The sequence below is a fragment of the Triticum dicoccoides genome, chromosome 2B (assembly GCF_002162155.2).
Source record: "Triticum dicoccoides isolate Atlit2015 ecotype Zavitan chromosome 2B, WEW_v2.0, whole genome shotgun sequence".
Lineage (NCBI taxonomy): Eukaryota > Viridiplantae > Streptophyta > Magnoliopsida > Poales > Poaceae > Triticum > Triticum dicoccoides.
In genome coordinates this window covers 263,798,610-263,812,560 of record NC_041383.1, presented here as the reverse complement: position 1 = coordinate 263,812,560, position 13,951 = coordinate 263,798,610, and positions in this window count along the sequence as shown.

Sequence of the window (13,951 nt, the reverse complement as noted above, 5' to 3'; positions counted from 1 at the left end):
AGTCTCGCGTAAGCGTACGCGTAATGTCGGTCCGGGCCGCTTCATCTCACAATACCGCTGAACCAAAGTATGACATGCTGGTAAGCAGTATGACTTGTATCGCCCACAACTCACCTGTGTTCTACTCGTGCATATAACATCAACGCATAAAACCTGGCTCTGATACCACCGTTGGGAAACGTAGTAATTTCAAAAAAAAATCCTACGCACACGCAAGATCATGGTGATGGCATAGCAACGAGAGGGGAGAGTGTATGTCCAGATACCCTCGTAGACCGTTAGAAGAAGCGTTATGACAACGCGGTTGATGTAGTCGTACGTCTTCACGATCCGACCGATCCAAGTACCAAACGTACGGCACCTCCGAGTTCAGCACACGTTCAGCTCGATGACGATCCCCGGGCTCCGATCCAGCAAAGCTTCGGGGATGAGTTCCGTCATCACGACGGCGTGGTGACGATGATGATGTTCTACCGGCGCAGGGCTTCACCTAAACTCCACAACGATATGACCGAGGTGGAATATGGTGGAGGGGGGCACCGCTAAGGAATGATCCATAGATCAACTTGTGTTGTGTATCTAGAGGTGCCCCCTGCCCCCGTATATAAAGGAGCAAGGGGGGGAGGAGGCCGGCTCTAGGAGGGGGCGCGCCAAGGGGAGTCCTACTCCCATCGGGAGTAGGACTCCCTCCTTCCTTGTTGGAGTAGGAGAAGGGGGAAAGAAGGGGGAGAGGAAGAAGGAAAGGGGGGCTGCGTCCCTTGTCCAATTCGGACCAGAGGGGGGGCGCAGGCCTCCTTCCTTTTGGCCTCTCTACTCTATTCCCGTATGGCCCAATAAGGCCCATATACTCCCCGGCGAATTCCCGTAACTCTCCGGTACTCCGAAAAATACCCGAATCACTCGGAACCTTTCCGAACTCCGAATATAGTCGTCCAATATATCGACCTTTACGTCTCGACCATTTTGAGACTCCTCGTCATGTCCCCCATCTCATCCGGGACTCCGAACTCCTTCGGTACATCAAAACTCATAAACTCATAATAAAACTGTCATCGAAACCTTAAGCGTGCGGACCCTACGGGTTCGAGAACTATGTAGACATGACCTAGAACTATTCTCGGTCAATAACCAATAGTGGAACCTGGATGCTCATATTGGCTCCTACATATTCTACGAAGATCTTTATCGGTCAAACCGCATAACAACATACGTTGTTCCCTTTGTCATCGGTATGTTACTTGCCCAAGATTCGATCGTCGGTATCCAATACCTACTTCAATCTCGTTACCGGCAAGTCTCTTTACTTGTTACGTGATGCATCATCCCGCAACTAACTCATTAGTCACATTGCTTGCAAGTCTTATAGTGATGTGCATTACCGAGAGGGCCCAGAGATACCTCTCCGACAATCGGAGTGACAAAACCTAATCTCGAAATACGCCAACCCAACATGTACCTTTGGAGACACCTGTAGTACTCCTTTATAATCACCCAGTTACGTTGTGACGTTTGGTAGCACCCAAAGTGTTCCTCCGGTAAATGGGAGTTGCATAATCTCATAGTTACAGGAACATGTATAAGTCATGAAGAAAGCAATAGCAACATACTAAACGATCAAGTGCTAGGCTAACGGAATGGGTCATGTCAATCACATCATTCTCCTAATGATGTGATCCCGTTAATCAAATGACAACTCTTTTGTCCATGGCTAGGAAACATAACCATCTTTGATAAACGAGCTAGTCAAGTAGAGGCATACTAGTGACTATATGTTTGTCTATGTATTCACACATGTATCATGTTTCCGGTTAATACAATTCTAGCATGAATAATAAACATTTATCATGATATGAGGAAATAAATAATAACTTTATTATTACCTCTAGGGCATATTTCCTTCAGTTGGGCTGCAAGACGAAAGAGGCTTTTGCGGTTACCCGGTTAACCGTTGGAGTACCAAACGACCTCCAAATGGCACGAAACTTGACAGGCGGTCTACCCGTGCTATACCAAGGCCGCTTGGCAAGACTCAATCCATTCCGAGAAGGTTTAACACCCACTCACAACAAGAGGCAAAAGGGGAACGCCGGAGGGCATAGGAGTGCCGGATTGCGAAACGGACAACGGGGAAAAGGCTCGGATGCATGAGACGAACACATATGCGATGCAATGCACTGCACATGATGACACAATGCGAATGATGACATGATAAAATGCAACACGCAAGCAGATGACATGGCAACGACGGCGAATATCTGGCAGACACCTGGCGCATCGAATCCGGGGCGTTACAGATCTACTCTTAGATCAAAATTGTATTCCTTTGTCAAACTCAGAGCAAGGTATACAATAAGTCTGGTTCACAGCATGGCATACTTTATAGAACCTATGACTGAGGCATAGGGAATGACTTTTCATTCTCTTTCTATTTTCTGCCATGGTCGGGTCTTGAGTCTTACTCAATTTCACACCTTTGCATCACAGGCAGGAACTCCTTCTTTAACTGTTCCATTTTGAACTATTTCAAAAATTTATCAAGGTATGTAGTCATCGAAAAAACTTATCAAGCGTCTTGATCTATCTATATAGATCTTGATGCTCAATGTGTAAGCAGCTTCACCGAGGTCTTGCTTTGAAAAACTCTTTTTCAAGTATCCTTTTATGCTATCCAGAATTTCTATATCATTTCCAATCAACAATATGTCATCCACATATAATATTAAAAATGCTACAGAGCTCCCACTCACTTTCTTGTAAATACAGGCTTCTCAAAAAGTTTGTATAAAACCATATGATTTGATCAACTCATCAAAGCGTATATTCCAACTCCGAGAGGCTTGCACCAGTCCATAGATGGATCGCTGGAGCTTGCACACTTTGTTAGCACCTTTTTGGATCGACAAAACCTTCTGGTTGCATCATATACAACTCTTCTTTAATAAATTCATTAATGAATGTAGTTTTGACATCCTTTTGCCAGATTTCATAAAATGTGGTAATTGCTAACATGATTCGGACAGACTTAAGCATCGATACGAGTGAGAAAATCTCATTGTATTCAACACCTTGAACTTGTTGAAAAACTTTCACAACAAGTCGAGCTTGTAGATAGTAACACTACTATCAGCATCTGTCTTCCTCTTGAAGATCCATTTATACAATATGGCTTGCCGATCATCGGGCAACTCCACCAAAGTCCACACTTTGTTCTCATACATAGATCCCATCTCAGATTTCATGGCCTCAAGCCATTTCGCGGAATCTGGCTCATCATCGCTTCCTCATAGTTCGTAGGTTCATCATGGTCTAGTAACATGACTTCCAGAATAGGATTATCGTACCACTCTGGTGCGGACTGTACTTTGGAAGACCTACGAGGTTTTGTAGTAACTTGATCTGAAGTTTCATGATCATCATCATTAACTTCCTCACTAATTGGTATAGACGTCACAGGAACCGGTTTTTGTGATGAACCACTTTCCAATAAGGGAGCAGGTACAGTTACCTCATCAAGTTCTACTTTCCTCCCACTCACTTCTTTTGAGAGAAACTCCTTCTCTAGAAAGGATCCACTCTTAGCAACGAATGTTTTGCCTTCGGGTCTGTGATAGAAGGATTACCCAACAGTTTCCTTTGGGTATTCTATGAAGACGCACTTCTCCGATTTGGGTTTGAGCTTATCAGGTTGAAAACCTTTTTCATATAAGCATCGCAACTCCAAACTTTAAGAAACGACAGCTTAGGTTTACTGCTAAACCATAGTTCATACGGTGTCGTCTCAACGGATTTAGATGGTGCCCTATTTAAAGTGAATGCAGCTATCTCTAATTCATAACCCCAAAACGATATTGGTAAATCAGTAAGAGACATCATTGATCGCACCATATCAAATAAAGTACGATTACGACGTTCAGACACACCATTACATTGTGGTGTTCCAGGTGGCGTGAGTTGTGAAACTATTTCACATTGTTTCAAATGAAGACCAAACTCGTAACTCAAATATTCGTCTCCACGATCAGATCGTAGAAACTTTATTTTTCTTGTTACGATGATTTTCCACTTCACTTTCAAATTCTTTGAACCTTTCAACTATTTTAGACTTATGTTTCATCAAGTAGATATACCCATATCTGCTCAAATCATCTTGTGAAGGTCAGAAAATAGCGATACTTGCCACGAGCATCAACACTCATTGGATTGCATACATCGGTATGTATTATTTCCAATAAGTCAGTAGCTTGTTCCATTGTTCCAGAGAACGGAGTTTTAGTCATCTTGCCCAAAAGGCACGGTTCACAAGCATCAAATGATTCATAACCAAGTGATTCCAAAAATCCATCTTTATGGAGTTTCTTCATGTGCTTTACACCGATATGACCCAAACGGCAGTGCCACAAATAAGTTGCACTATCATTATTAACTTTTCATCTGTTGGCATCAATATTATGAATATGTGTATCACTACGATCGAGATCCAACAAACTATGTTCATTGGGTGTATGACCATCGAAGGTCTTATTCATGTAAACAGAATAACAATTTATTCTCTAACTTTAAATGAATAACCATATCACAATAAACATGATCAAATCATATTCGTGCTCAACGCAAACGCCAAATAACATTTATTTAGGTTTAACACTAATCCCGAAAGTATAGGGAGTGTGCGATGATGATCATATCAATCTTGGAACTACTTCCAACACTCATCGTCACTTCACCCTTCAACTAGTCTCTATTTATTCTGTAACTCCTGTTTCGAGTTACTAATCTTAGCAACTGAACAACTATCAAATACTTAAGGGCTACTATAAACACTAGTAAGGCACACATCAATAACCTGTATATCAAATATACCCTTGTTCACTTTGCCATCCTTCTTATCCACCAAATATTCAGGGCATTTCCGCTTCTAGTGACCATTCCCTTTGCAGTGTAAGCACTCAGTTTCAGGCTTTGGTCCAACTTTGGTCTTCTTCACGGGAGTGACAACTTGTTTGCCATTCTACTTGAAGTTTCCCTTTCTTTCCCATTGCCCTTTTCTTGAAACTAGTGATCTTTTCAATCATCAACACTTGATGCTCTTTCTTGATTTCTACCTTCGTTGATTTCAACATCACGAAGAGCTCGGGAATCGTTTTTGTCATCCCTTGCATACTATAGTTCATCACGAAGTTCTAGTAACTTAGTGATGGTGACTAGAGAATTCTGTCAATCACTATCTTATCTAGAAGATTAACTCCCACTTGATTCAAGTGATTGAAGTACCCAGACAGTCTGAGCATATGCTCACTAGTTGAGCGATTCTCCTCCATCTTTTAGCTATAGAACTTGTTGGAGACTTCATATCTCTCAACTCGGGTATTTGCTTGAAATATTTACTTAAATTCCTGGAACATCTCATATGGTCCATGACGTTCAAAACGTCTTTGAAGTCCCGATTCTAAGCCGTTAAGCATGGTGCACTAAACTATCAAGTAGTCATCATATTGAGCTAGTCAAACGTTCATAACATCTTCATCTGCTCCTGCAATAGGTCTGTCACCTAGCGGTGCATTAAGGACATAATTCTTCTGTGCAGCAATGAGGATAAACCTCAGATCACGGATCCAATCCGCATCATTGCTACTAACATCTTTCAACACAATTTTCTCTAGGAACATATCAAAATAAACATATGAAAGCAACAACGCAAGCTATTGATCTACAACATAATATGCAAAATACTACCAGGACTAAGTTCATGGTAAATTTAAGTTCAATTAATCATATTACTAAAGAACTCCCACTTAGATAGACATCCCTCTAATCCTCTAAGTGATTACGTGATCCATATCAACTACACCATGTCCGATCGTCACGTGAGATGGAGTAGTTTCAACGGTGAACATCAATATGTTGATCATATCTACTACATGATTCACGCTCGACCTTTCGGTCTCCGTGTTCCGAGGCCATATCTGTTATATGCTAGGCTCGCCAAGTTTAACCTGAGTATTCCGCGTGTGCAACTGTTTTGCACCCGTTGTATTTGAACGTAGAGCCTATCACACCCGATCATCACATGGTGTCTCAGCATGAAGAACTTTCACAACGGTGCATACTCAGGGAGAACACTTCTTGATAATTTTAGTGAGAGATCATCTTAAAATGCTTTTGTCAATCAAAGCAAGATAAGATGCATAAAGGATAAACATCACATGCAATCAATATAAGTGATATGATATGGCCATCATCATCTTGTGCTTGTAATCTCCATCTCCGAAGCACCGTCGTGATCACCATCGTCACCGGCGCGACACCTTGATCTCCATCGTAGCATCATTGTCGTTACGCCATCTATTGCTTCTACGACTATCGCTACCGCTTAGTGATAAAGTAAAGCAATTATAGGGCGTTTGCATTTCATACAATAAAGCGACAACCATATGGCTCCTGCCAGTTGCCGATAACTTCGGTTACAAAACATGATCATCTCATACAATAAAATATAGCATCACGTCTTGACCATATCACATCACAACATGGCCTGCAAAAACAAGTTAGACATCCTCTACTTTGTTGTTGCAAATTTTACGTGGCTGCTACGGGCTTAGCAAGAACCGTTCTTACCTACGCATCAAAACCACAACGATAGTTCGTCAAGTTAGTGTTGTTTTAACCTTCACAAGGACCGGGCATAGCCACACTTCGTTCAACTAAAGTGAGAGAGACAGACACCCGCCAGTCACCTTTAAGCACGAGTGCTCGTAACGGTGAAACCAGTCTCGCGTAAGCGTACGCGTAATGTCGGTCCGGGCCGCTTCATCTCACAATACCGCTGAACCAAAGTATGACATGCTGGTAAGCAGTATGACTTGTATCACCCACAACTCACTTGTGTTCTACTCGTGCATATGACATCTACGCATAAAACCTGGCTCGGATGCCACTGTTGGGGAATGTAGTAATTTTAAAAAAATTCCTACGCACACGCAAGATCATGGTGATGTATAGCAACGAGAAGAGGAGTGTATCTTCATACCCTTGAAGATCGCTAAGCGGAAGCGTTTATTAACGCGGTTGATGTATTCGTACGTCTTCACGATCCGACCGATCCAAGTATCGAACGCACAGCACCTCCAAGTTCTACACACGTTCAGCTCGATGACGTCCTCGCCTTCTCGATCCAGCAAGACGGGCGAAGTAGTAGATGAGTTCCGACAGCACGACGGCGTGGTGACGGTGTTGGCGAAGAACAATCTCCGCAGGGCTTCGCCTAAGAACTACGGAAACTATGACGGAGAATAAACTAGAGGGGACGGGGTAGCCGGCACATGGCTTGGTGTTTCTTGATGTGTCTTTGGTGCTAGCCCTACCCCTCTATTTATATGTTGAGCCTTGGGGTCGAAACTTGGAGTAAAAGCCTCCACAAAGTCGGTTTCACCCGAAAGGCAAGAGTCCTTCTCAGACTCCAGGGCCAGACGCCAGGGTTCCCGACGTCTGGACCCAGACGCCAGGGACCCTGGCGTCTGGCCCCTGGACTCCGCAAAACTTCTTTTTGCGCTTTCCAAAAACCTTGTGGGCTTTCCCCTTTGGCCCAAATAACATGTTCTCGTACCCAAACATTTCGGGAAACATCCGGAACCCCTTTCGGTGAATTCTGGAACCCTTTCGGAGATCAAACACTATTATCCCATATATCAAACTTTATCTCCGGACCATTCCGGAGTTCCTCGTCATGTCCATGATCTCATTCGGGACCCCGAACAACATTCGGTTACCAACATGCATAACTCATATAATACTATATCGTCAACGAAACGTTAAGCGTGCGGACCCTACGGGTTCGAGAACTATGTAGACATGACCGAGACACGTTTCCGGTCAATAACCAATAGCGGGACCTGGATGCCCATATTGGCTCCCACATATTCTACGAAGATCTTTATCGGTCAAACCGCATAACAACATACGTTGTTCCCTTTGTCATCGGTATGTTACTTACCCGAGATACGATCGTTGGTATCCAATACCTAGTTCAATCTCGTTACCGGCAAGTCTCTTTACTCGTTACGTAATGTAGGGGAACGTAGCAGAAATTCAAAATTTTCCTACGTATCACCAAGATCTATCTATGGAGAGACCAGCAACGAGTAGAAAGGAGAGTGCATCTACATACCCTTGTAGATCGCTAAGCGGAAGCGTTCAAGTGAACGGGGTTGATGGAGTCGTACTCGTTGTGATTCAGATCACCGATGATCCTAGTGCCGAACGGACGGCACCTCCGCGTTCAACACACGTACAGCTCGACGATGTCTCCCATGCCTTGATCCAGCAAGGAGAGAGGGAGAGGTTGAGGAAGACTCCATCCAGCAGCAGCACAACGGCGTGGTGGTGATGGAGGAGCGTGGCAATCCTGCAGGGCTTCGCCAAGCACCTACGGGAGAGGAGGAGGTGTCACGGGAGGGAGGGAGGCGCCAGGGGCTCAGGTATGGATGCCCTCCCTCCCCTCCACTATATATAGGGGCAGGGGAGAGGGGGGAGGCGCAGCCTTGCCCCCTCCTCCAAGGAAGGGGTGCGGCTAAGGAGGGGGGAGGAGTCCATCCTCCCCAAGGCACCTCGGAGGTGCCTTCCCCCTTTAGGACTCTTCCCTCCCCAAGTTTCCTTGCGCATGGGCCTCTTGGGGCTGGTGCCCTTGGCCCATGTAGGCCAAGGCGCACCCCCTACAGCCCATGTGGCCCCCCGGGGCAGGTGGCCCCACCCGGTGGGCCCCCGGGACCCTTCCGGTGGTCCCGGTACAATACCGATGACCCCGAAACTTGTCCCGATGGCCGAAACAGGACTTCCTATATATAAATCTTTACCTCCGGACCATTCCGGAACTCCTCGTGACGTCCGGGATCTCATCCGGGACTCCGAACAACATTCGGTAACCACATACAAGCTTCCTTTATAACCCTAGCGTCATCGAACCTTAAGTGTGTAGACCCTACGGGTTCGGGAGACATGTAGACATGACCGAGATGTTCTCCGGTCAATAACCAACAGCGGGATCTGGATACCCATGTTTGCTCCCACATGTTCCACGATGATCTCATCGGATGAACCACGATGTCAAGGACTCAATCGATCCCGTATACAATTCCCTTTGTCTAGCGGTATGGTACTTGCCCGAGATTCGATCGTTGGTATACCGATACCTTGTTCAATCTCGTTACCGGCAAGTCTCATTACTCGTTCCGTAACACATCATCCCGTGATCAACCCCTTGGTCACATTGTGCACATTATGATGATGTCATACCGAGTGGGCCCAGAGATACCTCTCCGTTTACACGGAGTGACAAAATCCCAATCTCGATTCGTGCCAACCCAACAGACACTTTCAGAGATACCCGTAGTGTACCTTTATAGCCACCCAGTTACGTTGTGACGTTTGGCACACCCAAAGCACTCCTACGGTATCCGGGAGTTGCACAATCTCATGGTCTAAGGAAATGATACTTGACATTAGAAAAGCTTTAGCATACGAACTACATGATCTTATGCTAGGCTTAGGATTGGGTCTTGTCCATCACATCATTCTCCTAATGATGTGATCCCGTTATCAACGACATCCAATGTCCATGGTCAGGAAACCGTAACCATCTATTGATTAACGAGCTAGTCAACTAGAGGCTTACTAGGGACATGGTGTTGTCTATGTATCCACACATGTATCTGAGTTTCCTATCAATACAATTCTAGCATGGATAATAAACGATTATCATGAACAAGGAAATATAATAATAATCAATTTATTATTGCCTCTAGGGCATATTTCCAACAGTCTCCCACTTGCACTAGAGTCAATAATCTAGTTCACATCGATATATGATTAACACTCACAGGTCACATCCCCATGTGACTAACACCCAAAGAATTTACTAGAGTCAATAATCTAGTTCACATTTACCATGTGATTAACACTCGATGAGTTCTGGGTTTGATCATGTTATGCTTGTGAGAGAGGTTATAGTCAACGGGTCTGAACCTTTCAGATCCGTGTGTGCTTTACAAATCTCTATGTCATCTCCTAGATGCAGCTACCACGTTCTATTTGGAGCTATTCCAAATAACTGTTCTACTTGGAGCTATTCTAAATTGTTGCTCCATTATACGTATCCGGTATCTCTACTCAGAGCTATCCGGATAGGTGTTAAGCTTGCATCGTCGTAACTCTTTACGTCGAACTCTTTATCACCTCCATAACCGAGAAAATTCCTTAGTCCACTAGTTACTAAGGATAACTTTGACCGCTGTCCTATGATCCATTCATGGATCACTCTTGTACCCCTTGACTGACTCATGGTAAAGCACACTTCAGGTGCGGTACACAGCATAGCATACTGTAGAGCCTATGTCTTAAGCATAGGGGACGACCTTCGTTCCTTTCTCTCTATTCTGCCATGGTCGAGCTTTAAGTCTTAACTTCATACCTTACAACTCAGGCAAGAACTCCTTCTTTGACTGGTCCATCTTGAACACCTTCAAGATCATGTCAAGGTATGTGCTCATTTGAAAGTACTATTAAGCGTTTTGATCTATCCTTATAGATCTTGATGCTCAATGTTCAAGTAGCTTAATCCAGGTTTTCCATTGAAAACACTTTCCAAATAACCCTATATGCTTTCCAGAAATTCTACGTCATTTCTGATCATTAATATGTCAACAACATATACTCATCAGAAATTCTATAGTGCTCCCACTCACTTCTTTGGAAATACAAGTTTCTCATAAACTTTGTATACACCCAAAATCTTTGATCATCATCAAAGCATACATTCCAACTCTGAGATGCTCACTCCAGTCCTCAGAAGGATTGCTGGAGCTTTGCATACTTATTAGCATATTTCAGGATAGACAAAACCTTTCGGTTGTATCACATACAATCTTTCCTCAAGAATCGTCGAGGAAACAATGTTTTGACATCCTATCTGCAAGATTTCATAAATAATGCAGTAATTGCTAGTATAATTCCAACAGACTCTTAGCATCGCTACGAGTGAGAAAGTCTCATCGTAGTCAACTCCTTGAACTTGTCAAAAAACATCTTAACGACAAGTCGAGCTTTCTCAATGGTGACACTTACCATCATTGTCTGTCTTCCTTTCAAAATCCATATGTACCTAACAGCCTTACGACCATAAAGTAGTTCTTCCAAAGTCTACACTTTGTTTTCATACATGGATCCTCTCTCGGGTTTTATGGCCTTGAGCCATTTATCGGAATCCGGGCCCACCATCGCTTCTCCATAGCTCGTAGGTTCATTGTTGTCTAGCAACATGACTTCCAAGACAGGATTACTGTACCACTCTGAAGTAGTACGTATCCTTGTCACCCTACGAGGTTTGGGAGTGACTTGATCTGAAGTTTCATGATCACTATCATAAGCTTCTACTTCAATTGGTGTAGGTGCCACAGGAACAACTTCCTGTGCCCTGCTACACACTGGTTGAAGTGATGGTTCAATAACCTCATCAAGTCTCCACCATCCTCCCACTCAATTCTTTTGAGAGAAACTTTTCTTCGAGAAAGGACCCAATTCTAGAAACAATCCATATTGCTTTCGGATCTGAATTAGGAGGTATACCCAACTGTTTTGGGTATCTTATGAAGATGCATTTCATCCGCTTTGGGTTCGAGCTTATCAACCTGAAACTTTTCATATAAGCGTCGCAGCCCCAAACTTTTAAGAAACGGCAACTTAGGTTTCTCCAAACCATAGTTCATACGGTGTCGTCTCAACGAAATTATGTGGTGCCCTAGTTAAAGTGAATGTGGTTGTCTCTAATGCCTAACCCATGAACGATAGTGGTAACTCGATAAGAGACATCATGGTATGCACCATATCCAATAGGGTGCAACTATGACGTTTGGACACACCATCACACTATGGTGTTCCAGGCTGTATCAATTGTGAAACAATTTCCACAATGTCTTAATTCTGTGCCAAACTCGTGATTCAGATATTCATCTCTATGATCATATCATAGATCTTTTATCCTCTTGTCACGACGATCTTTCAACTTCACACTGAAATTACTTGAACCTTTCAATAATTCAGACTCGTGATTCATCAAGTAAATATACTCAACATCTACTCGAATCATCTGTGAAGTAAGAACATAACGATATTCACTGCATGCCTCAGCACTCATTGGACTGCACACATCAAAATGTGTTACTTCCAACAAGTTGCTATCTTGTTCCATCTTACTGAAACCGAGGCTTTCAGTCATCTTGCCAATGTGGTATGATTTGCATGTCTCAAGTGATTCAAAATCAAGTGAGTCAAAACGGTCCATTTGCATGGAGTTTCTTCATGCATATACACCAATAGACATGGTTCGCATGTCTCAAACTTTTCAAAACGAGTGAGCCCAAAGATCCATCAATATGGAGCTTCTTCATGCGTTTTATACCATTATGACTTACATGGCAGCGTCACAAGTAAGTGGTACTATCATTACTATCTTATATCTTTTGGCATGAAAATGTGTATCCCTACGATCAAAATTCAATAAACCATTCCTTTTAGGTGTAAGACCATTGAAGGTATTATTCAAATAAACAGAGTAACCATTATTCTCCTTAAATGAATAACCGTATTGCGATAGACGTAATCCAATCATGTCTATGCTCAACGCAAACACCAAATAACAATTATTTAGGTTTAACACCAATCTCTTTGGTAGAGGGAGCATGCGATGCTTGATCATATCAAGCTTGGAAAAACTTCCAACACATATCGTCAGCTCACCTTTAGCTAGTCTCCGTTTATTCCGTAGCCTTTTGTTTCGAGTTACTAACACTTAGCAACCGAACCGGTATCTAATACCCTGGTGCTACTAGGAGTACTAGTAAAGTACACATTAACATAATGTATATCCAATATACTTCTATCGACCTTGCCAGCCTTCTTATCTACCAAGTATCTAGGGTAATTCTGCTCTAGTGGTTGTTCCCCTTATTACAGAAGCACTTAGTCTCGGGTTTGGGTTTTACCTTGGGTTTCTTCACTAGAGCAGCAGCTGATTTGCCGTTTCATGAAGTATCCCTTCTTGCCCTTGCCCTTCTTGAAACTAGTGGTTTCACCAACCATCAACAATTGACGCTCCTTCTTGATTTCTACTTTCGCGGTGTCAAACATCGCGAATACCTCAAGGATCATCATATCTATCCCTGATATGTTATAGTTCATCACGAAGCTCTAACAGCTTGGTGGCAATGACTTTGGAGAACCATCACTGTCTTATCTGGAAGATCAACTCCCACTTGATTCAAATGATTGTTGTACTCAGACAATCTGAGCACAAGCTCAACAATTGAGCTTTTCTCCTTAGTTTGCAGGTTAAGAAAGTCATCAGAGGTCTTATACCTCTTGACATGGGCACGAGCCTGAAATCCCAATTTCAGCCCTCAAAACATCTCATATGTTTCGCGATGTTTCAAAAATGTCTTTGGTGCCTCAACTCTAAACCGTTTAACTGAACTATCACGTAGTTATCAAAACGTGTATGTCAGATGTTCGCAACAACCATAGACAACGTTCGAGGTTCAGCACACTGAGCGGTGCATTAAGGACATAAGCCTTCTATGAAGCAATGAGGACAATCCTCAGTTTACGGACCTAGTCCGCATAATTGCTACTATCAACTTTCAACTAATTTTTCTCTAGGAACATATCTAAACAGTAGAACTATAGCGTGAGTTACGACATAATTTGCAAAAACCTTTTGACTATGTTCAGGATAATTAAGTTCATCTTATGAACTCCCACTCAGATAGACATCCCTCTAGTCATCTAAGTGATTACATGATCCGAGTCAAACTAGGCCGTGTCCGATCATCACGTGAGACGGACTAGTCATCATCGGTGAACATCTTCATGTTGATCGTATCTTCTATACGACTCATGTTCGACC